We start from the raw sequence: 20,622 nt of genomic DNA on the forward strand, positions 1-20,622 counted from the left end.
TAAATTTAGAACCAATAATTGCCATGACTTGACTTATTGACAAAAACTGGCCTAAAGGTGGTATCCCAAACTACAGGAATGTGGAAGGAGGGTATTAAATTGCCTTCCCTGGGGCCCCTGGGTGGCTCAGTCGGTTAGACATCTGCCTTCTGCTCCAGTGGTGGCCTCAGGGTCCTGGGATCAAGTCTGGCATCAGGCTATCTGTTTGGTGGGGAGTCTGCTTCTGCCTCTCCCTCTGTGAACTCTCTCGCTGTCCTGGAAAAAAAACAAACAAAAAAAATCTTTAAAAATAAATAAATAAATAGCCTTTTTGTTCTGTTAATTCTCTAACATTTTGTCCATAGTACAAGCATCTAGGAAAATGCCCAAAAAAGTGACTACCAGATACTTGGAAAGTCAGCTTTTGCCCAGTTGTAAGAAAAATGGTAAAATGTCAAGTGGGCTCAGATGTGGGTCTTACCTCTCTGGGTGTGGCTCACAGGGGCGCTGTTGGGATGGGGATGGGGTGGGACATGAGCGTGCAGACCTACTCCCTGAAATCAACTTGTAAAGCTGGTGACATCTTTCAAATACTTTTCTAGCTTAACATAAGATTTATCATAAATTGTAGATAAATCATAGATTTATAATGAGAGAAACTTTCTACAAACTTTTTTGAATGTATTTTTAGTTTCACTTTGTTGACTTGGGGTAGTGAGTAAAAATGAAGTGATTTCCACACCCCTTTCCAAACTAGATGGTGACCATTTAGAAACACAGCCTGAGAGGCTTCCAGAATGAGTAAATATCTCCTGCTGTTTAAATGGCCAGTCAGGCTGATTCCGAGAGCGCCCAGGCAGTCAGGTATTCCGAGTCACTGTGTGATTCCGTACATGTCCGCTGACCTCTCTCCAGGCTTTGGTGAAGTTAATGTTTTTCCTCCCACCAACTCACGCTGGTGCCTTTCGGGACGGAAAAAATGAATGTGGCAAAGTCCAGAGCAGATTTTTTAAGTGCCACAGGAAAAATCAGGTAAAAAAAAAAAAAAAAAACCACTTCTTTTTTGTGAAATGCAGCTGCCTTGTGGAAGACACAGGGCATACAGGCTTCTTGGCTTGGGGACAAAAATATCCATCTTTCTATAACTCCAAACCAGAGGTAGAAAAACACGGTGGAAGGTTTTAAGAGAGGAAGCGGAGTGTTCTTTTTAGGCCTATGAGGCAAGTCCTGTTCTTTTCTCACGTCTCTGGGAAAGAAAATGTGGTCAACATAAAGCTGTTTTATTGCCGATGCTTATGTAAAGAGACCTCAGTGTTCAAAATCTCAAAAACATGTTCTTCAGATGCCAATTTCACCTCTCTGAAAATGAGCAGAACTGAGCTTTCCCTAAAGGAGGGTTCGTGGTGTAATTATAGGGATTGGGAGGGTGCCCAGGCTATGTCTTTCGTCCGTTCTCAACTGTTGCTCCTTCCTTAAAACATACATATTCATGCCCTGGCGTGGTCTCTTGCCAGCGCTGACACACACATAGTCTGTGCTGGAATGCCTTTCCCGACGAGCGGGCCGCATGCACAAAATAGTTTCACAACACATGGTTGTCTGAATGGCCGTCTTTCAAGCAGCATACACTGTGAAGTGTCTTCCTCCCCTTCATGGAGAAATTTACTCAGAAATCGGGCTGGCTGGGACTCTAATGACAGAGAGGCAAAGACTTCATTAAAGAGGAATTGTTTAATTATTATTATTATTTTTAAAGATTTTATTTATTTATTTGACAGGCAGAGATTACAAGTAGGCTGAGAGGCAGGCAGAGAGAGAGAAGGAGGAAGCAGGCTCCCTGCTGAGCAGAGAGCCCAATGCGGGGCTCGATCCCAGGACCCTGGGATCATGACCTGAGCCGAAGGCAGAGGCTTTAACCCACTGAGCCACCCAGGTGCCCGTTTAATTATTTTTTAAAAAAGATCTGTTAATTTTGAGAGAGCTTGAGAGCGTGCACACAGGGGGTGGGGCAGAGGGAGAGAGAGTCCCAAGCAGACTCTGTGCCAAGCACGGAGCCCAACGTGGGGCTCAATCCCACAGCACAGAAATCAACACCCAGGCCAAAACTAAGAGTTGATGACTTAAGCCACTGAGCCACCCAGATGTTTAAAATGTCAGTAAGGAAACAAGTGTTCATTTCTTCTCCATGGGAATACCATACTACAAACACACCCACTAAGGTGAGAAACTTGGATGTGGCCTTTGCCATAGTTCGGCCTAAAAAAGGTGAGGTGCTACCAGCAGCTGGCCAACTGGTCTCTGTTGTGAACAGAAGACAAATGCCAGCCTTTTTGAATAGTACGGCATTCTGAAGGGAGTAGAGGGGTGCTGGGGTCCATTCCCAGGTAATCCACTGAAGTTCAAGGATGCCCCTTTAGGCATGGAAATATGCTTTGGAGTGTCTTCCAGAAGCAGATGGAAAAGTCTTAAAAGAGTGGTTTTCTGTTTGTCTGGTTGGTTGGTGTTTTGGTCTCACCAAAGTAGCCTCCAGCCCATCAGGCTTGGGAAACACAACTTCAGAAAGCACCAATGCCTGCCCCCACATGAAACTACTCTTCTATTGCCATAGAAAATTTGGAGAACAAGAAATTTAATTTGCTTCTTCTTTCATTAATTTGTCCAACAAACTTTACTGAGCACCTACAATGTGCCAAGCACTGTGCATAGTGTTGGAGATATGACCATGAAGGAGACCCAAATCCTGCCTTAGGAGCCTCCAGCCCTTACTCCATTGTGGATTCTGCAAGTGTGATTTTAAGCTAATTTTCCCAATAGGACCATGCATTCTGAACATTGGAATCAGGGGTAAGTGATCTCTTCAGGTCATCAATAATTCTAAGATCATTGTGTCTAGGGGTGCCTTGGTGGCTCAGTCAGTTAAGCATCTGACTCTTGATCTCAGCTCAGGTGTTGATTTCACGGTCATGAGTTCAGGCCCCCCAATGGGCTCTGTGCTGGGTATGGAGCCTACTTAATAAAATAAAATTAAATTAAATTAAATATTTTAAAATGCTGTGTCTAGATCTAAGAAAGAGATTCCTGTGACCTATTTCAAAGACCTCACATAAAAATATACTTGGAAAACAAAAGTAAAACAGTGGACATTTTAATTCTAAAGTGAGGTGATGTTATTGTGCACCCGTATATCCTGGATATCGACAACAGCAGATCAGAAAAGGTGAGGTTAAAGGGATACTTGTTGGGGCCCCTTCGGTTCAACGATCTTACATCATAATCCGTGTTCTCCTTATCTGAGAGGCTTATAAGGTCATCACCCACAAGAGGCCAAGGAGGCAAATCCAGCCGTAATGGCTTCACACAGACTCAGTGTAATCAGACAGACTTGTTTTTGTTGTTGTTTTTCAAGGGAAGAAATGCCTTATAGATATGAAAGCCAGCAGAGCCTGGATAGGAAGGCAAGAGTCCACTACTGGAATGACCCCTGTGGGAAACTGACCACGTGCTCTGGCCAGTCACCCTACCTCTTTGGGCTCCAGATTCTTCACGTGTAAGAGGAAGGCATTGTGCTGGATGATATCTGATGGCCCTTCATTTTTTTTTTTCTTTTTTCTTTTTTTAATTTAAATTCTAGTTAGTTGACACACAGTTCAATGTTGGTTTCATGAGTGGAGTTCAGTGATTCATCATTTACATAGAACACCCAAGTGCCCTCCTGAATGCCCATCTCCCATCGAGCCCATCGCCCATCCACATCCCTCCATCGCCCCTCAGTCTGTGTCCTACAGTTGTGAGTCGTTCATGATTTGTTTCTAAAGGCGCTTCTGATCCTAATGTTTTATTATTCTGTGATAAAGGTGGCACTGGGCAGCATGTTCTGTGATTTTTAATTCATTAATTAGGTATTTCCTCAATGACCAGAGTTGCTTCAACGTTCTGACTAGAATAATCGTGACTAGGCTTCTGGGTTAATAATTCACTGAAATAAATAAGCCATTTCACACCTCCTCTGTGTTCTCCTTTCCAACTCTCAACACGAAAACAAACAGCAAACGGCAATGAATTAATTCACAAGCAAAGATTATTTTTGGCAATTAGAAAAGTTAGGCACTTCTCTGTTTATACATACCCATTATATACATAAATCCAAATGTACATTTATAAATATGTAGAGATGTGCTACCATTTTTTATTAATTGTGAATATCCCAAATAATATAGTTAAAATAGCTAACATTATATTTATTGAGCACATATTCTGTCCTAAGCACTGTTAAAGGTTTTATTTACATTATACGCAACTTCTTTCAATTAATTCCTTCTATTTCCATCTTAACACCCACAACTGGGTTCTCAAAATATGGAAGTTTATAAAGTTTATTGCGAACATCTTGTCTGGTAGGCATAACTGTTAGAGTGTGGAAAATAATATTTCAAAAAAAGCACCCTCAGTGTTTCTGATCTTTGGCTAAAGGCCTCTTTAGACATGCAGGCATTTGACCATGTTCATATCTAGGGGTAGGGGTTTTGTCTCTAAAACACTCCTCTTTTGGAGTGGGGGGGAGGATCTTGGAGTTTATGGAGGGTGGGAGACATGGCCATCTCTACTGGGATCAGAAAAAAAAGTGTCCATAAGGCTCCATTAAAATTTTCCTGGCACTGTAGGTTATATTTGATAAACCACTATGATATTTGAATCACATGTTCTGGAAACAGTTATAGAATAACTTTTCGCATACCCGAGACAATTTAGGTGTTCTTCTTCCAGTCTGGGCCCTGCCAAAATGCACACGAGTACTGAAATGTCATAGGATTCCTAATTTCCACATGTTTTGCTCATGCAGCGCTCCCAGCTATGAAACATTAAGTAGCAGAAGGGACGTGGTTCATGTTATGATGATTAAAATTCTACATGTTTCCCCAAAATGTACAAATATAAAATATGCTGGGTTCTACTCATATGCTTGCATATGGAAAACAAATAAAAACTGTTTACTTTGGCTACAACAAATGTCCTTTTCTTGCCTGGTGGCTTTGGATATTCCTCAGCCAAACCAAACACGCAGCTTCTCAGGATACCAGGATCTGTATTTAATGTAATAATGAGTTTATCGTTCCCAGCTTCCCTTCTCGCTCCCTTTTTTTAAATGACTCCATTGTTAAATAAGAAATGGATAATGTCAGCCTTCCCCATAGCACCCGTAGTATTTGTTGCTGTTTCATAAGTAATTTAGGAAAGCGACTGAAGCATAAAGAAGCTAAATTATTTATTACTGTATTCTCCTCTACTGGATATCACTGTAATCTTCAATATTAATGCCTTCCTTACAAGTGTAAGGTTGGAAAATTGAAGTCAGGGGGTAAATTGATAAACTAAACAATTATGAAGTGTTTTCAGGTGCATAGTTGATTCTGCTTTTATCATTAAATCCAAATAGTGCTTCACTTAATGCATGCATTATCTAAATATTTGTCTAATACACGTTTATGTATTCTTTGTGTGTGTTTATGTATTCTTAATTGTTGTAATACCATCTTTAAATGACTCTCCTTTAGGGTCAGAAGCAGCTCGACTATCCTGAGTCAAGGGTGAGCTTACCAGTCACCAATGCAGCGACTAGTGTGGCCAGGATGGAGCAATGCCCGAGTAATGGAAATCCGTTGTCAGAACCCACCCTTGTCAGAGCTGGTGATTCAGGCAGTTTATGGGTTAACTCCAAAGCCATGATTTGGAGAACCCAGTGTTCGTGGAGAAGCGTCCCATGTGCATGTTGTCTGTAAGTTTGTGTATGGGGCAGCCAGGGGAAATCAGAGGAGACAACGGTTCTAATGTGTTTCTCTTGGGTCAAACACAAAAGAGTGTAGGCAGGGGCCATTAAGGAAATAAATGGGGGGAAAAAAAAGCATCCATAGGGAACTCCTTTGCCAGACTCAGCTCTCATCTCTGTAAGGGTGCTCACTTTAGCAGCATTTATGTTACAATTGGAGTGATACAGGGAAGATTAGCACGGCCCCTGCACAAGGACGATATGAAAATTCCCAATGCATTCTGTATTTATTAGAGCTTACTTTAAAAAAAAAAAAAAATCTGCACAGGAAGCCCTGATCTATCACCTGCTTGCCCAGAGAACAGTTGTATTCAAAAGGCATGAAAATACCACAGGTTCTCAAGCTAAAACTTGAAGTCAACTTCATAAATGAGCATCCCCATTTTTCTGGAATTGGTCATACTACCATTATCCTCCTGATTCCTGCGGAATGTTTTGGGACCCTGTCCCTTACTGCCCATTTCCACTGCCACACTGTGCCCCCATCTCCTGGCTCCAGCTGTGTGGACACCAGTGGGACACCCTGCCTGCAGCGGTATTTTGATCACTGTTTGTGGTCTCCTGCTTGAGAACACACAGTGGCTTCTCTGTCTGCTTTAACAATTATATCCTCCTCAGGACCCTGAACTGCCTCCAAAGACTGAGCGCCTGCCTCTTCGCCCGCTGAGCTAGCCCATGTAGCAGCCTCTCAGCATGGTTTAACCCTGAGCCCAAGCCTTCCCAGTTGCTCTCTGCCCCACAAATTTACATCTCCTCCCTATCCCACCCACTTCCTAAAGTCATGCCTGCTATTCCTTTTGCATTTGAGGATATGTTGGTTGTACACTTCTCCTCTTTGGGGCATATCTTTGTTTAGGGCATGGGGTACCGAACAATCTCCTATATTTTCCCAGCCCACATTAAAAACAAAAGGCTATATTGACCCGAATGAGTGTATCTGAAGTTTACATGGTATGAGTGCAATAGAAATGCCTTTTTAAATGGTGTTTGGAAATAGAAGCTGAAAAGGCAACAGAGAAGTGAACATGACAAGGAAGGGATATAAATTTGTGATGGAAGGGATGCCTGGGATGTATGCCTTCTGCTTGGGTCAGGAATCCAGGGTCCTGGGATCGAATCCCTTATCTTGTTCAGTGGGCAGCCTGCTTCTCCCTCTGCCTCTCCCTGCCCCTTACGATCTCTCTCTGATAAATAAATAAATAATATCTTTTTAAAAGTAAAAAATAAATTCGTGATGGGAGATACCATACTGCTCCTTCCCATAGCCACACGCTTCTGGGAGAGGATCAGAAAAGTCAGATTTGATCACTGACAAATAGGCATGGCTAACTGCCCGATATATGGGTCCAAAGACAGCTTCCAACAGCCTGCGGGCCCTACCCCAATTAAAAAGTAACTTCCAGAAATAATTCTTCTTCAGAAATGCATGATCTCTGCAAAGGATTCTTTACAAAAAATCTACATCAAGATTGGACAAAATATCTACTGGCCAAATCCTGCCCACCTCTGGTTTCAGTAACTAAAGTGTTCTTGGAAGGCCCTGCCAGTCTGTGTGCCTACTGTCCGTGGCTGCTCCCTGTTACAATGAAGGAATTGAGTGGTTGTGACAAAGGTCCTGTGACCCACAAAATTAAAAAAAGGCCCTTCAGGAGGAACATTTGCTAACCTTTCACCTACATGATCTAAGGATATAGTAATTTGTCTAGAAGTGCCATTAACTTGGTAATATATTATGGTCAGATATATTATTTTTGGAAATAAGGAAGAGAGCCCTGGTGTTCCTAGGGGCAAGGGGCAGGGGCTGACTGGTCTAGTCTGAGGAGTGGTTACAAGGATTAAAGGAGATTATGTGCAGAAAGAGCCCAGCGCACAATAGGCACTTACTATATACTAAATACTCATTCCATCCTACCCTTTTGACCACTATGAATTTTCTTTTATTTACTCTTTAGCCAAAATTCCTTTTTTCATAAAACTATCAGAAAGGAAATTTATTTATTTATATTATTAAAGATTTTATTTATTTATTTGACACGGGGAGAGAGAGAGAGAGCACAAGCAGGCAGAGCTACAGAGGCTTTGGGAGAAGCAGCCCCACCCCCAGCTGGGAGCCCGATGCAGGGCCCAGGGCTCCATCCCAGCACCCCGGGATCATGACCTGAACCAAAGGCAGACACTTAACCAACTGAGCCACCCTGGGCCCCCCAAGAAAGGAAATTTTAAAAGACTTTTCTTACGTCCTTCATTTTCTAGTGATGTCATTCTCGAGAATCTTATCAATAAATGCTCTAACAAACAAATACCTTGCTCTGCAGTGCGGGAAGGAGTCCATACACAAAAAATTGCCTGATTTTTAACTTGATTGTTTTCTCTTTTAAATATAAATACTTGGAGACAAGTGATTTTTGAATTTGGTTTTGTCCAGCTGTGGGTACATCCCAAGGAGGTTTGGTCTGCCCAGCTATTTTGAGAGAGCATGATCCCCAGGTTCACGGCCAGACGCAAAACTTCTGGGGTGTGAGGTTCAGGGGCTTTTTTGAATCTAGCATTTGGTGCCTGTAACGGAAAATGTTGACAGGACGAGTGCTGCCCCACTCCTGATTCATCTGATGGATCATTATAACCAAAGCACTAAGTGGACCAACACACTCATTAATTTTTTAAAGAGGTTAATAATACACAGACAGCAGTGTACAAATCCAATAGCAACCTACATGTCTTCAAAGGCCCCCAGGACGAGATCAAAGGGATGAGACAACATTAATCTCATTCCAATTATCAGCGTTTTGATTTAACATCCAGTTGGTTAGCAAATGTGCAGGATGGAATTAAATAATGTGTACTTCTGTAGGGATTTATATTCTAAATTACACTTAAAATCCTAGCTCGTTCCCAACAAATCCAATTTTCTTTAGGCTATAGCTACAGGAGTTTGAAAAATCAAATTTTTATTAAATGAATTGGTCAGATCAATGCAAATCTTTCAGCATTTTTATTTAATATCCAGTATTTTAGCAAATGTATAGAATGGAATTAAATAATGTGAACTTCTATGGTGATGTATCATCTAAAAGTTTCCAAATATCCTTTCAATCATAGCTGGTTCCCAGAAAATTCAATTTACTTGAGGCTATGGCCATATAATTATAATGAATCAAACTTTTTACTGAATTAATTCATCAAATCTGTTAAAACTTATGAATTCGGTGAAAAATAAGTCGGATTGATGGGCTGATTTGAATGGCTAATGCAGCAAAATGAGTCACATTATTAGCTCAGAAGACATGCTGCTTTAATTTGATTTAGACTATGCACATCTCTTTGTCTTTTTGAGTAGAACCAACCAAAAAGCACTGATTTCCAAACTTGACTGTATGTTAGAGTCACTTGGGGGAGTTTCCAAAACTTCCAAAGCCCAGGCCACACCCAAGACCATTTAAGTCAGAATCTTGGGGGGTATGCAGCGGGTATCCATACCTTTGTAAGCAACCCAAGTGATTGGGAAGGCCCGATATCAAGTTCAAATAATTAGGAATGAAGCCACCACACTATGTTTGACCTCAGGCTGAAGCCCAAAATGGAGAAGGAGAAAAGAATGGGACCAGGTAGTAATATAATAGTGGTTTTTTATAAGCTAATAATTTGTTATATCATTTATTATTATTTTAAAAATATTATTACTATTATTATATCATTTGTTATTCTTATTATATCATTTATTTATTATATCATTGTTATTATATATTTGTTTTTGTTATTATTATTATTAAATAGCTAACTATTCCCTGAAGTTCTAACTAAGTGCCAAGCACCATGTCCGGGTATTACATGGATTCTTTTTTTCTTTTGTCAGAGAGATTGTGTGAGAGTGAGCCCAAGCAGGGGGGAGCAGCAGGCAGAGGGAGAAGCAGGCTCCCCGCTGGGTAAGGAGCCTGATGGGGGTCTCAATCCCAGAACCCTGGGATCATGACCTGAGCCGAAGGCGGATGCTCAACCAACTGAGCCACCCAGATGCCCCTACATGTATCCTTTTACCAAATTTTCATACGTGCTGGTGAAGCCTCATGAAATTGATACGATTGTTATGCCCATTTTACAAATGGGGAAATTGAGGCACAGGAGGTCAAATATTTGCCAGGAATACCCAGCTGGCACATGGTCATGTGCGGGCCAGCACTGTGCAGCATGTGACTCCGCTTGAATTGTTTTTTTTAAACCAGTCCCTTAAAACTCTCTTTCTTTAGATCTTTGGACGTCACTGTCTTAACTCTTTGGGGCACGGGGTTATTTCACTTTTCTTTGCTTCTGGATGCTGAGGCCTCTCCAAACAGCGCACCAAAGCAGTTTCTGATAGCCCTGGAAGAGAGGTAGGCCTGGCTTTATGGACATACCAGGCCGAAGAGTTCATGTTTATATTCCACATTGCGATTTCCCGCTCTCTCAGGGGCATCTCAGGCAGATTTCATGCACTCTTAAGGCAGCCTGCAGAAACCTGAAACAAAACTCCTACCTGGAGGAAACAGATGTATTTGCTAAAGTGTGTTTAAAATTTAATTAAGGGGCGCCTGGGTGGTTCAGTGGGTTAAAGTCTCTGCCTTCAGCTCAGGTCATGATCCCAGGGTCCTGGGATCGAGCCCCACATCGGGCTCTTTGCTCCACAGGGAACCTGCTTCCTCCTCTCTCTCTGCCTGCCTCTCTGGCTACTTGTGATCTCTGTCTGTCAAATAAATAAATAAATAATCTTTTAAAAAATAATTTAATTGAGAAAGAGTCCGAGTGTAGTGAGACTTCCCACTCATGGCCAATCTAGCTATTTCATAGAAACTTCCATGGCGACCGCTCAATCAGCATGGGTTTTTTATTTTTATTTTATTTATTTATTTATTTATTTATTTTTTCAGCATGGGTTTTTTAAAAAAGTTGTTTGGGGTTTGGTGTGGTTTTGGTTTTGAGGTAGGTGCCCTAAGGAACGTGTATTAAGTACCAGCAACTAAATGCTTAACATTTAGATGATAAACATCAGTGTTTTTTGTTGCATAATGAAAAACAAAACAAAAGGAAGAAAGAAAGGTGAAAATACAACACAGCGTCACGGTCATTCGCATCAGTTTCCTGTGACAATTACGGGGCTGTACACTCATTTCTGAATTATGTCTTATTTCTCCTTTTCACATTAAAGCGGAGAGAGGAGCTAAAACTGCCCTGAGAAGCTCCCCCAGGACCAAGGCCGACTGTCCGAGCAGAATCTGGGCCAATCTCTCAGTCCTGGTGCTTTTTCTTCAGCCCACTGACCTCAGGAGAGCAGGATTTCTCCTTCGGAGGCAGCCCACACCCCACTATGCCACTGCCCAAACCAGCCTGGGCGGACAGCACACACCCTGGGCTCCTGCCACCCTGCAAGTCACCTGAGCCTCAAAAGGGACTGGCACTCCCTCCAGCACCAGGCATGGTCTCAGAGGAAGTGGTCCATGTCCTCACCAAAGGGTAGGTCCCACACTGGTCAGGCAGGGTCCAGCTCAGTGCTCCTGTTTTGGGGCAGAGCTACACACCTGTGCAGATGTGCCCCAGCCTTGGAGAATTCAAGCCCCTGAGTAGGTAGCCATGATGCTCCGCTTCCCAGTGTCACCTCTCCCACTTTCCTGTGGGGCAGGCAGACTGGGGCTGTGCATGACTGGGCCCATCTCTGCTCTGACTGCGTGTGGCAGACCAAGGGGGTCTATTTTCATTTCCTTTTGCACTTCCTTCTTTAAAGACGAATTTCCCTAATTAATTTAACTATAAATCATACTTAGATTTTTGAGTTTAGGAATATGGCGAGGAGAGAACGTGAGTCTTGAAACTTGCGGAGAACTCAGGTGGAAAATATTTTAAGGTGATAATGTAAACGGACTGGACGAATCCTGAGGAGAAGACCATGCACCAAGAACACAGAAGGTTGGATTTGATCCCCTGGTCCCTGTGACCTTTCCCCCTCAGACCTGTCCCCCTCCACCTTGTACTCATCATTGGTGCTCAGCCACCTTTGAGTCTGTGTTGAAGATAAACAGAGATCGTTTCAGGTCACACGTTCCTTTTCTCCTTCACCTGCCTTCCATCATCACGCGTGTACAAATTGGAAAATAAAAGCCATAATCTGCACTAGTGGGTTGGCCTCCATCCTGGCGGGTTCTGTTAGGCTGCCCGCAAGGGCGAGAGAAGGCCCTTGGCTGGCCCGGCCGACTTCCTGGCAGCTACCTCCAACGGCCACTGTGCGTGCTATTTGTAGCTCTCCACATCCTGAGAGCTGGATACAGAGCCCTCTCCTCTGAGGGAGTAAGACAAACAAGCAGACATTGGGCAGGGGAGCTGGGAAAACTGGGAGGTCTGGTAGGGCCCTCCTGGGCCAGGGAAAGGCCTGGCGAAGTTGGGAATCAGGGACTTGCGGGGTCCTGACGGCCTGCCCCTGGGGGCCACTGAGCACCTCCAGACAACTGAAGAACTACTAACACAAGTTTGGAAAATAAATGAATTGACCTCCTGCTACCATATCCAGAGAGACCCTTCTAGACTCCTAGGTAGCCAGCTCTCTCATTCACCCTCTGCCACGGTCCCCTGTTTTACTGTCTTCATGACCCTCTGCAGCATCTGAAATTATCTTTCTTATCTATTAGAGTTTGCTGTTTGGTCGTCTGTCTTCTCTGGGAAACTCTAAGCTCACAGACACGTGGTGAGGGAGGCCCTGGGTCTGTTTGTCTCCTGCCAAACCCAGTGCCTGGCTCGTTTGTAAATGAATGAATGGGGCCAGGAGGAGCTGCTGCCTACTAATCCACAAAGGAGTTGGATTTCTCCACTTTCCCCCCCCCCCCCCGCCAAGGGGAGGTGTTGTCGGAAACCTCCGAGAGAAACTGGATTTATTGGGGGGTTAAAAAAAAAAAAGTTGGTTCTTCGTGGACTTACATATTTTCCAAACCCTTGAGTGGGATCTGACTAAATAGTGGTCTTCCCCGTGTCTTTATGTGAGGGGGCCACTTGTCACTCTTTCATGTAATCTCGTGTCATTTTAAAAAGGTTACATTCTAGGGTGACTAGAAAGTGACACTAATATAATCTTGAAACTTTTTTTTTTTAAGAGTCCTTAAACAGATACTTGACTGAGGTAGTTAGACAAGTGGAACCAGGAGGGAGAGGACTGTGTCCCTCATGACCCCTGGCAACCCACAGGCAGTAGAAAATTGCATATATACTTTTTTTGGGGGGGCAATCATTGAGAGGAAGACTTTCACCTAAAACTTGATTAAAATAAAATTGAAAACGACTCAGTTCAATTCAATTCAACAAATTTGACTTCGTGACAGATCCAACATTGTCTGTTGTATTTAATAAGAATTCAGCCCATGAAGGAAGATTTAATGACATTAACGAAATTACCTTTATTCATTAATGGAACCGAAGGAGTCTTAACACTGAACGCAAATGTTCTCTAACTTAAATATTTTACACTTAAGAAGAAAATCAGCTGAGAAGAGAAGGCTTGTCAAAAGTGACAGTTATATGGAATGATGATATCCACAGTCCGGAGACACTGTGAAAAATTATATGTAGTGGACGTATTAGTGTCTGTTCTTCCCAAGATCTCAGAGTTCACCACCTATTCCTCTATAATTACAATGACTTGTCCCCATTTTTTGCTATCCTCCTCCCAAATCCTTCCAGGCAACTGAATGGTAGGTTATGTCAACCTGTTTCTAGAAGTGACTTGTGTCTTGTTCAGTATTAGCACCAAAATATTAGAGTTTGTAGTTTACCACGGAGTAGAAAACAGAGTTTCTTCATGTAGATACTCTTTATTTATGACCTACACAGGTAAGCCAGCCTTCTGCAAGACAGGAACCATCCCAGCCCTCCTGAAAATGACAGCCTTTTTGAAAACATTACCACACCTCTGAACAAGGTCACAATCAACTAAGTATTGGAATTGCATTTTTTACTCCCTCCTTGGTTTTTTCATAAAAACTAGGAAATAGAAATCTTCTGCCCAAGGACTTTGGCCTGAAGGTAATGTGCCTAGAGATAGGGAATCCAACACCACTGCCTACAGATTTTTGGAGTCCAGAAGTCAGGGCGGGGTGAGGGGAGGGTGGCTACCATGGCTGTTGACGCCATTGGAGAATTCCATGGGATGTGCATGGGCCCTAGAGGTGCCTGAGGTTCTCACCAGCTCCCTCAGTGCCCACGGACACCTGTTGCTCTGGAGATTTGTGTCAGGGAGGAAGGATCTGGAGGGATCAGCGGAACCATACTGAGTGGAAAGGAAAGACCAGAGTCAGCCTCCTCACAGAATTTACAGATCAGGCGACATTCTTTCATACCTCAGACTTCCTCTCAAGGAAAAGGCGTTTGATTGTTTGCCCTGTTTCTATCGTGCTTTGTTAGAAATCATGCTAGGCCTGTTCGAGTTAGCAAGAGGACACCTCCATAGAGTAAAATCACACACACACCGATGGTGCCACATCATGCACTTAAAGCGGCCATATTCTGGTGAATAGAATTTTTAAATCTCTTTATGAAAAATGGAAAGACTTCTTTCGTATTCGGTGTGAACTAAGATTGCAACCATAATTTTGGTCGGCTTTATTATGAAGCTATTTTGCTAGTTTCTCTCTTAAAAGTTCTCTTCAGACACCTGGGTGGCTCAGTTGGTTAAGCAGCTGCCTTCGGCTCAGGTCATGATCCCAGCGTCCTGGGATCGAGTCCCATATCGGGCTCCATGCTCCGCAGGGAGCCTGCTTCTCCCTCTGACTCTGCCTTCCACTCTGTCTGCCTGTGCTTGCTCTCGCTCGCTCGTGCTCTCTGACAAATAAATAAATAAATAAATAAAATCTTTTAAAAAAAAAGTTCTCTTCAGGCTTTCTCCTCTTAACTCTCTGGAGTGATGCTCTCTTCAGGCTTTCTCCTCTTAACTCTCTGGAGTGATGCTAGATGGGTTTTATTGGACATTTTAAGCTAAAATTGGATCCTGGAAAAGAATCTAGGTAATGACAGTTGTCTGACAATTTCTATTACTTACCTGCCTGCCTTTCTCCCTGGAATTAAAGAGACCAGAAACTATGGAGACCCACATTCCTGAGCCCTCAGGAGGAAGAATAACAGTTTTAGGAATTTCTTTGTATTTCTGAAAACTAGTAGAAGCCACTCTGGGAAGTCTACTGTGGTGAAATCACAACGTACTGAACCTAGCAGCAGGTTGCCTACCTCTAGCAAACCTGATTCCAGATTTTCTTTTCCTGGAGCTCCAAAGGGGCTGTTCCATCTTGAAGAAGAGCTTTGGCAGGACGCTCAGTAAGTCTCATCCGTCAAGGAAATGCTAACAGTTGTCCTAAAGGTGAGAAAAAAATTGGATTTGGCCTAACAATGAAGACATAGCAAAAAATAATAGTAAAGAAACTGTATCTCTCTCTCTCTCTCTTCCTGGTTAGTTGATCTTAACTGCAATTCTTTAAAAACCCTCAGGACCTTACTGTTTAATTAAAAAAAAAAAGTCAAGTATTATATTTACAATGGAGGTACTGTACAATAACATATATATATCTAATTTTTAAAAATAAAATTAATTTATTTCTAATGGTCCATTAAAATTACCTGTAGAAGAAGCTCAGTGCATAAATATTCATGACATAAAGTTTTAGAATGTTGGTCTCTAAAATTTAGTTTAGTTTTTTTTTTTTAAAGATTTTATTTATTTATTTGACAAACAGAGATCACAGGTAGGCAGAGAGGCAGGCAGAGAGAGAGGAAGGGAAGCAGGCTCCCTGCTGAGCAGAGAGGCCGACATGGGGCTCAATCCCAGGACTCTGGGATCATGACCTGAGCGGAAGGCAGAGGCTTTAACCCACTGAGCCACCCAGGTGCCCCTAGTTTCTTTTTTTTTAAATAATTCTTTTATTATGTTATGTTAGTCACCATATAGTACATCATTAGATTTTGATGTAGTGTTCCAAGATTCATTGTTTGCCTGTAACAACACCCAGTGCTTCATGCAAAACATGCTCTCCTTAATACTCTTAAAAGAAACATGAGAATTGTATTATTTTTCAGGTTTGAGCTATATAGTGTAAAGTCCAATACTCCTCAGTGTATGAAATGAATTCCGATGGGATTGACTAGAAGATGCACTTTTTAAAATTAATCCAATTTTGTGTTGACCTGTTGGCCACCATTCAGTAAGACATGGACTTCCCAGAAAAACTGTTGACCAATGCGTTGGTCTTAAATCATATGGAAAAATATAGTTTGCCTTACTTAATGAAAATAATTCTGATACAAATGATCAATTAATATGTTTTGGAAATTATGTCAATTATGTTTAAGAACAGTGATACAATGAAATATAAAAGCAAGAAAACTCTAGTGCTTTTGTGAAATTTTCAGTTTTTTCACATATTCCAACTGATCCACACATTCTCTTTTTGCAGTCCCGCAATTACTTGAATATAAAAGCTCTTTCTGTTAATCTTCAACCTGAAAAGTAGTAAAATAACAGAAGTGTAAGGGGGAATGGACATTTCAACCCAATGCCTCGCCAGGCTTTTGAGGCTTTTCATCTGCTGGCTTTTGAAGGTTTACCCCTTTCACAATTTTCCCCATGGCTGTAGGCTTGAGCTTTTATAAAACCTTAGAAACCAAACTCTGTATCCCTTATATGTAAAAATTGGCTGAATAGCCTTTTTAAAAAGTTATTACATTTGGGTGAAAACTTTCCTAAGGGAGCTTGGTAAAGTTCCCCAAATTGGACTCATGCTTTGATTCCGTAATTTCACTTTGAGGAATAGGTTTAGGACCCAGAAAATAATCACAGGCACTAAGGTACAGGTATAAAGGAAGGATAGATATCTTAGCCTTATTCAGGACAGTAAACAATCGGAAATGACACAAGAGTCTAAGAATATGGGATGAACTGTATCATTTATGGGTATTTTGCATTCATTTGGTGGGATACCATGCAGTCATTAAAATAATGCAGTACAGAATAAGAATATATGATGACATAAACTTTTGTTTAATAAGACTGTTACGCACAAAAGTAGTTTATAAATAGAATGCTTGCAAACATAGCACCATTTCTGTAAAACAGAAAAATAACTGTAACAACCAAAAGATGACCAAATATAAAAATGGGCAAGGGATTTGAATTAGACAGTTTTCCAAAGAAGGTATACAAATGGCTAACAAGCAATGAAGAGTTGCTCAACATCATTAATAATTAGGGAAATAGGAATCAAAGTCTCTATGATATCACTTCACACCCACTAGGATGGTTATTGTTATTAAGGGAGGAAGGAAAGAAGGAAGGAAGAAATGGAGGGAGGGAAGGAGGGATGGAAGGGGGGAAGGAAGGGAGGGAGGGAGGAAGAGGAAGATGGGTGAGAGGGAGGGAGGGAGGAAGGAAGAATCAGACCAACCAAAACGTAGGAAGTGTTGATGAGGTTGTTTAGAAATTGCAACACTTGCACATTGCTATAGGGTATGTAAAACGGCTCAGTTACTGTGGAAGGTTTGGTGGGCCTTCTTAAGTTAAACCTATAGTTACTGGATGATCCAACAGCTCCACTCCTAGCTATATACACCAGAGAGTTGAAAATAGGGATTCAAACAAATACATGTCCACGTATGCTCATAGCAGCACTAGTCACATTAGCTAAAAGGGGACAACAGGCCAAGTGTTCATCACTGGATGAATGGACAAATGAATTGTGCTACACACACATCAGGGAACATTATCCAGTTGTAAAAAGGAATGGAATACTGACACATACTGCAATGTAGACAAACCTTGAAAACGTTATGCTAAGTGACAGAAGCAAGACACAAAGGCTATGTGTGATTGAATTTATATGATATATCCAGAATAGGTAAATCCATAAGGATGATGAAGATCGGTTTCTGCCAAGGGCTCAAGGGGAGGGAGGAATGAGTAGGTAGATCATCTCTTTTTGGGATGATGAAAATCTTTGGACCTAGACTCAGGTGGTGGTCACACAATATTTTGAATGTACTGAATGCCATTGATTCATTCACCTTAAAGGGTTAATTTTATGTCCCATAAATCTCATCTTAGTTTGTAAAATTACATATAATTATATATATTAAATTAAATCTATTCATACCATGTTATATATATATAAATGTAGAAGGGCACATAGTATAATAGTCTGACAGTATGACTGTACATTTTTATTTTCTTGCTTATTTATTATCTTTCAGTGAAGGAGAATTTCATTTATAAGGGTAAACAGTTTTTTGGAAGTTATCGTAGTACATAGTGTATTGCAATCCTTTCTCCTACTTGTGTTTAAGTTCATGCTGCAATTCCAAGGACACACCAGCAGAACACATTCTTCTGATGCTTTCTGGCTCTTTCGAATCAGGTAGCCTATAACTTCCTATGATTGGCAAGATTTTTGTTTCGCTTCCTCTGCAAGTGTTCTGGGTACCAGTAAACAGGAGGTCCTGAGAAGAACCACATTGATGGCCAAAAGTGCTCTCACTGTGCTTGCATATCAGTTCTAGCCATGGCAGGAGAACCCAGGCATGAAAGGAAGAAGTAGGGACGAAGTCTTTCAGCTGCTTCCTGCGGCCCTTAAAGGAATGGGGAAGGAGCTCACAATTTTTTTGCATCTATGGTGAACTTGGCACTGCTAGATCGTTTGGATGCTGCTTTTGGTCCTTGGTCCTTGAGCAAGCCGCGGAATCTCTACGGGCCTCTTTGGCACTCCTTTGCAAAAGTGCCCAGGGACCATGGGAGCTCTTGGAGCCTTTTACCACTCATGTTCTCTGAGCCTGCCCTGGTGCTCTGCTTTATTTGATTGAAGGCTCCCAAAGCAATGGCAACTCTGGGTCCTCTTGTAATAAGGGGCTCTTCTCTGGTCTGCCTCCCTTCTTCTTAGCCTGAGCATGCCTAGCCCTTCTCCGTGCCCAAATCCCAGGAAAGCCGACTCCAGATGATGGAGCAGGGACTAAGTCTCCCTGAAGTTCAGGTTGGGGAGTGAGGAGGGCCCTGGATGTCCTGGCTCAGAGTAGCCTTTAATCTTAACTCTACAACAACTTTCTGGGCATTACACTGGCACCTGAGGGTGTGTAGTAATTAAGCTTCCTGTTTCTAATTTTAGTAGGAGTATTCTCGCATACCGAATAGTTACTTCATTTTAGGACTTTTGTTCTCTTAACTGGTTTGGTTCAGAACCCTTTGTAAGATGATCTCTAATTGAAAGCCAACGAACAAAAATATGGTGAAGCCTGTAATGAGAGAGTCTATGAAACCCGTAAGTTTAATTCCACTTTAAAGCCTCTTAATACACTTGCATTTATAAATGCATTTGGAGTATGACCTGCTTCCTAAAGTACCCTCTCCAGCAAGGAGGTGAAGCAGCTGTCAAGTTTATTCCACTTAAGGCAGATTCTCAATATCCATTTCACTTTTCGAAATAGGTCATCCTTCTAATGCTCAGGATCTGGTCCACTGATTCTTGACTAGTTTGTTGCAGACTCCTCGCTTCCCAAAGCTGCTGGCTGCGGCATTTGCAGAGTGACACACCATTAGAAAAAAAAGAAAAAAAGCCCCCTTATCAAAAGATCAGACACTTCCATTTAGGATGAAGGGCGCCAAAATGGAAGGAAGTTTCTCATTTTCACGCAATGGAGAACTTACTTTTGCAGTAACTTTCAAGAGAAATTACTTTATTCAGTAGTCTAATAATCAATAGCTAACCCAAGTCTTTCAGTTCTGATTCTGCCTTCTTTTATTTGGGTGGCTCTGAATAAATGACAGTATTTCAATATTTGAATTTCTCATCTTTAGAAGATGGGTAGTACTTCATGGACCCAAAGAACAACCAGTCAAAATCATAATTTATCATAGCAATTGTTAAGCTGTTTCATGGTTAAGTAGAACTTTGGGGGGAGGCAATTTGTCAGTATCTGCCCAAAATTTTATTTTTATTTTTTGATTTTTTTTTCCAATTCCAAAATTTTATTTTTGACGTTTTTATTTATTAGTCAAAGACAGAGAGAGTGCACACACAACCAGGGGGGCTGGCCCGCAGAGGGAGCAGGCTCCCTGCTGAGCAAGGAGCTGATGTGGGACTTGAGCTGAGCTGAAGGCAGATGCTTCTTCTACTGAGCCCCCAGGGTGTCCCCTACCAAAAATTTTAAACACATCTATCTTTTGAGTTAGCAGTTCTACTTAGAAGTGTCTAGACTTACCCATGCCTAAGGGTAATGTACCCAGATGCTCGCTGCAGTACTGTTATAAACAGCAAAAAGAACAATGAATGACTATCAATAATGATCAAATAGATTATGGGGTGTCATACTATGCCATGTCACTTATGTCTGAATTGTGTGACTGAAGAGTAAAAATAAGTACATCTTCACTTAAAAGTATCTCTGTAATCCCTTTTCACTGATTTTCTAGCCACTACTGGCTTGCAGCCTCCACACTGGGCCCCTGCCGACCATTCTTCCTGCTGCCACTTAACAGTCTATGGTGAGTCCTCATGTCATTCCAGATCTCTATCAGTACTTCCTCTTTTTCAGTGGGTGACCAATAAATTCAGCTTACATATAAGGTCCAAACCAATGGACATGCCTAGAGACCTAAGTGCTTACACTTCCTCCTGACTGATATGATCTCCTTCACACTGGATATGGGCATCATATTATTTGGTGTAGCACTTATTTCTACACCATGGTGCGTGGTTAAACAGCAGCATTCCTACCACAGAGCAACATCTTTGCTTCTTAACTCCAGGCAGCAACTTGGCTTACACCCAGGGAATTTCCCA

General features: G+C 41.9%; 1 non-coding gene across 1 annotated transcript; it reads left to right on the plus strand.

Moving 5' to 3' along the window:
- Positions 1 to 5,927: 5,927 nt before the first annotated feature.
- On the plus strand, positions 5,928 to 6,034 carry LOC122908043. Its single transcript, XR_006384847.1, has one exon. It is a non-coding gene; the product is annotated as a U6 spliceosomal RNA (small nuclear RNA).
- Positions 6,035 to 20,622: the final 14,588 nt, after the last annotated feature.

This window comes from Neovison vison, chromosome 5, assembly GCF_020171115.1.
Source record: "Neovison vison isolate M4711 chromosome 5, ASM_NN_V1, whole genome shotgun sequence".
NCBI lineage: Eukaryota > Metazoa > Chordata > Mammalia > Carnivora > Mustelidae > Neogale > Neogale vison.